The following is a 5,140-nucleotide window of genomic DNA, read 5'->3' on the forward strand; positions in this document are numbered from 1 at the left end:
CCTAGGGAGACTAAGATTTTTTTTAAATTTCTTTTTAAATGTTTATTTATTTTTGAGAGAGCACGTGTGCGAGCAGGGGAAGGGCAGAGAAGGAGGGAGACACAGAAACCAAAGCAGGCTCCAGGCTCTGAGCTGTCAGCACAAAGCCTGACGTGGGGCTTGAACCCATGAACCACGAGATCTTGATCTGAGCCGAAGTCTGGTGTTTAACTGACTGAGCTACCCGGGCACCCTGGGGGACCAAGACTTAAGAGCTACCTGAGACCAAGATTTAAGAGCTCCACTGGCTGGCTCAGTCAGTGGAGCATGTGACTCCTGATCTTGGCGTTGTGAGTTTGAGCCCCATGTTGAGCGTAGAGATGACTTAAAAATAAAATCTTAAAAAAAAAACCTAGCTGAGGAAGAGAAGTCAGCAAAACAAACGGGAGTAATCAGAGAGGCAGAGGGAGTGTTAAGTGACAGTGGTGTCACAGAAGTCCTGGGAGGTAAGAATTTCCCCAGGAGGAAGTGGTCAGTGGCAACATATGCTCTGAAAAGTTAAATAGGATAAGGACAAACTTTTAAAATCAGATTCCAGCAAGCAGCTAGAGGCACACCCACGATCGTACCTATGAAGACTCCGAAAAAGACAAAAATTCATTAAGACATTGAAAACCAGGGTTGAAAATCAATCCATGGTCAGAATCAAGGCTTCCCACTGATTAGAAGGTGGTGGAGATGGATTGAGAAGTGGAGCTGGTAAACGACCTGCGATATCTGATTTGCAAAGTGCTTTTACAAACATTATCTCATTTTGCAGACTTTGCCAGCTGGATGGGACCCCGGGGTCATGAACTCCAGCCGGGGTAGCACATGGGAGACCTCTGTGCTCCTGTAAGTTCCCAGCCTCAGGAAGGCCGGCCTCCCAGCACCCAACCCCGCCCTGCCCCAGGTCCCCCGTAGCCTCAGCCCCTCCCAGCCTGCTCCACTCCCTGCCTGGACAAAGCTGCAGGCATTTCCTCCTCCTCTGTGTGTGCAGAGCACCAGGTATATGGGGTGCCCATGGGCCTCCGTTTCCAGATCCCAAGACCCATCTGGGGCTCCCTTCTCTGGGGCTCTTGAACGTTCTAAGCTTTGTTTCTGCCTCCCCTCTGATTCTCCTTCCGCCTTTCCTATCTCCAGGGTAGGAAAGGGTGGGCAGGAAGGGGTGTCTTTTGCCCTCTCAGGGATTATCAAATGTTCTCTTAAGTCATAGGTCTAATGTCAGGGCCTAGGGTTTTGACAGGAAAACGTTCAGACCGTGAGCCCTTTGTTACCTGTGTTGTCCTGTTATCCCTTCCCTGAGGCACTAACCACAGGAATGCCCTCTCTACCCACATTATTTTCTTCAACAAATATTTATGGACTGCCAGCTCTGTGCCAGGCACTATTGTAGCCACTTAGCGTACAACTGTGAATGAGACAAAGTCTGAAGGAGGAGGGACGTTCAGAAGGTCGTCTCGCTGGGCTTCTAAGGCCCTCGATGTTACTGCTCGTGGGGAGGAGACACTCAGGGGGAGAGCTTTGCTGAGGCAACGTGGTGAACACAGGTGCAGCATGTGGGGTCCCACCGGGCCCCACCGTTCACTTGCTCGCCTGAGCCTGCCACATCTCCCTGAGCCTCAGCAACTTGGTTTGTAAACTGGGGATCCCGAGAGCTGCCACACAGGCTGTACTGAGGATTGAAGTGAGGTCAAGGGCAACTGAGTGTGGGACCTGGCACTCAGGGTGGAGGAGGACTGGGTGGGGAGCAGCTACCAATATTGTGTTTTCTTGATCTCTGGGATTTTCCTATGTGACTGCGAACCTCATTTTGTCAGCCTTCGGATTCCTGTCCTTCTCTGGGGCCAACAGACTTGGAAGGAGGCACTAGCCCTCAGCTCTGCAGAAGTTTGCTTTTGTCGGGTCTAGGGAACCTGATGAATGAACGAGGCGTCATGTGGTTACTCCTCTGTAAGGACCTGGGTTCTCTGTCCACCACCAGGGCTCAGGAGACCAGCTGGATGGAGAGTATAAATGGTGAGACTGGGTCTTCCGTGGGCCATTTCATTTAATCCACTCAACGACTCTGTGGAGATATGGTATTAGCCCCATGTTTATAGGTAAGAAACAAACCCTGAGGCTCAGAAAAGGATCACATTCCCCTAAAGGAGGTAGAATTAGTTTTTCAAATGTTCTGAGCCCAGAACCGGAAAAACGGGGTGGGGGGAGGAAGGGGCGGGGTATCAATCCATGCCTAATGCTAAGGCACATATGAGTGAGGGTTCTGTGGGTTACAAGGACACAAGGCAGAGCACGCCATAGAGGGTTAAATGGTAGCCCCTGTGTCCTAACCCCCAGAACCTACGAATGTGACCTGATTGGGAAAAAGGATCTTTGCAGATGTAATCAAGTTAAGGATCTTGAGATGAGATCACTGTGGGCTTTGGGGTTGACTCTAAATCCAATGACAGGTGACCCTATAAGCGACAGATGGAGAAGGCCATGTGGAGACAAAGGCAAAGGTGGAATGGATGCAGCCACAAACCTAGGGATTCCTGGAGCCGCCAGAAGCTGGAAGAGGCAAAGAGGGATTTCTCTGTAGAACCTGAGGAGGCAGTGTGGATCTTGATTTGAGACTTCTGGCCTCCAGACCTGTGAGAGAATAAACTCCTGCTGTTCTAAGTTCCTGTGCTTGTGTTACCTTGTTAACAGCAGCCCTAGAAAACCAGCACACCTGCCCAAGGGGAATTCGGCTGGCTCATCACAGCCTAGCCAAGGTAGGGGGACTTGGAGTTAGGCTGCACTCTGGGGGGGGCTGGGTGGAGGCATGGGGATGCTGCCTAGGGCCTTCTTCCCTGGACTCTGCCCCTCTCAGCAGGGGATTTCTATTCTCTTGGACGGTTTCTTCTGAGGCCATTGCCTTAGGTGCCCAAGGCGGGAAGAAGAATTCTGGTTGGCCTGGCTTGGGTCACGTTGACCGTGCAGTCCTCACTGGAACCACCTGGTTAGAATAAGAGTTGCAGCATTCCCCCTACGAAGGACGGGGCACCGAGTGCCACCGACGGGGGGCACTCATGGAGTATTTCACCCAGGCCATTGAGAAGCCTGGAGACCGCGTCTCCCCTCGTTGCTGAAGCATACAGAACGGTGCGCAAATAGGACTGGGTATACAGATCAGCGAGCTCTTGTCTGAAGCCTCTCCAGCTTTCCCCCGCCCCCTCCCAGGCAAGCCTCTCAGTATTTCTGTATTCCTGGTGATTTATACCATTGCTCTGGTTTTATGACACTTCTCTTTCGCTTTTCTACAGGCCCTGGGCAAGAATTTCGCTTTAGTGAATAATTATTATTTCGCCTGCCCAGTGCCCCCTACCTCTTGAGGGCGCCCTTCTCTCACTCCATCCCTATCAGTCGCCTGGGGTGTTATAGTCGCTGCCCTACTAGCTGCAGCTGATTGGCCCCAGGGTGGTCACCTGACTCAAGCAGGGCCAATGAGAGCAGAGTCCATTAGGCGGCTGAAGCTCTAAACCTCAGGTTAGCATAGCTGTTGGTGCGCTCGGCAGAAAAGTGGAGAAAGACTAAAGTTGGTATATGAGGGAGGCAGAGAGGAGGGAGGCCTGAAGTGTCCTTGACCCTGGTTCACTTGTTCCAAAGACCTCTGCTTCTGGCATGGCTTGGATTCTGTGAGCCAGTAACCTTTTTCTGCTTATGTGCTACCCTGGGATGGATTTCTAGCTCTTGCAACCCAGTGGCAAAAGAATTCCTTAGTATTATACATGAATGGAATAAAGCCTAGAACAACAGAGTTACTGGTCAAGTGTTGGTTCCATCTCATTTTACATATGGGAAAAACGAAGCCCAGAGAGGGTAAGTGAACCAGTCACAGCCACACAGCTTGTGAGCATTGGAGCCGGGACCCCAAACACAGGCCCCCAGCTGTCTGCCAGTCTGAGTCACTTCTTTGAAGATCTTTTCATGACTCCGACATCCTGGTTGGTGTATGGCATAGGATGATGGCTCGGTTTATTTCTTTCTTTGCCTCAATTTCCCCATCCTGTCCCTGTGGGCACACAATTCCTGGCAGAAGAGAAGAGAACCAGATGTTATCCATGTGGGCTGCTTTGAGTTCTCAGGGCCTACAAAAGGCTCTTATTATTTAATTACTGCAAATGGTAATTATAAGGGAAGGTAATTGTCTGCCCTTTCATTATGGCACTTTTGCCCTCTTCTTCTGGCAGCCCTCGGGCCAGTCATAAAAGACAACTGGGTCCAGATCTTCTGTGACAGCCCATCACTGGAGGATTGGAGCAGTTGGGGGGAAGGGCTGTAAATAGTTACTGCCATCACCTTCTGAAGGTGATTTGTGGATAATACAGCCCTTCCATACCCACAAACTCCTTAGATCCTATAGGAAATGGGGAATTAACACTCCCTGAGAACTGGCCAGGTCCTGGGCACTGTGCCTTCCCCAAGTGAGATCATGCCCATAAAAAGCCCAGCAAGATGCCTCACTTATAATAAATGTTTGGTAAATGGTAACGTATACAGTTTCTAAGCCTGACACAGTGTCCTGTGAATTAAGGATTCTTACCCTCCTTTTATAAATGAGAAGACCGAGATGCCTTTAGGTGCTACAGCTAGTGGGAGTATTTGAACCCCGTGTGCCTGATCTGAAAGCAGTCATGACTTTCACCTACAACTTGCCACAAGTTCCACTGACCTATTTTGCAATGGAAGAAATTGAGGCCCAGCATTGCAAGGTGGCTTGCCCCAGTTCATCGAGGGATTTACCAGAGTCATGACCTGGATCCACATGTCTTGCCCTGCCTGGTTGGGGCTCAGACTTGCTTCTGGCTCTGCTGTACCCCTCTCCTCCCCCATCATCTCCCCCCCATCCTACAAGCCCCATTTCACTACTAATGGTAGAGACACAACAGATGAGTAAGACATAGTCTTGGCGCTCTGGCTGAGCAAACACTAAGCTAAATGGTAGACCTGGGGGCCCCAGCATGAGGCTGGTCTATGTACTTAGCTGTCACTGCTCATGATGGACATTGCTAATCAGTCACAACATTTTCTGTGTTTAAAGCCCAGATTTTGAGTCCTTTGAGATTTAAACAAAAATTTGCTAGAATTTCCTCCC

At 50.3% G+C, this 5,140-nt stretch overlaps 1 long non-coding RNA gene across 1 annotated transcript; it reads left to right on the forward strand.

The window, feature by feature from the left end:
• Nucleotides 1-943: 943 nt before the first annotated feature.
• Nucleotides 944-2,676, forward strand: LOC128311980 (uncharacterized). Its single transcript, XR_008290759.1, has 3 exons — nucleotides 944-1,026; nucleotides 1,930-2,037; nucleotides 2,472-2,676. It is a non-coding gene; the product is annotated as an uncharacterized LOC128311980 (long non-coding RNA).
• Nucleotides 2,677-5,140: the final 2,464 nt, after the last annotated feature.

Source organism: Acinonyx jubatus, chromosome C1 (genome assembly GCF_027475565.1).
Source record: "Acinonyx jubatus isolate Ajub_Pintada_27869175 chromosome C1, VMU_Ajub_asm_v1.0, whole genome shotgun sequence".
NCBI lineage: Eukaryota > Metazoa > Chordata > Mammalia > Carnivora > Felidae > Acinonyx > Acinonyx jubatus.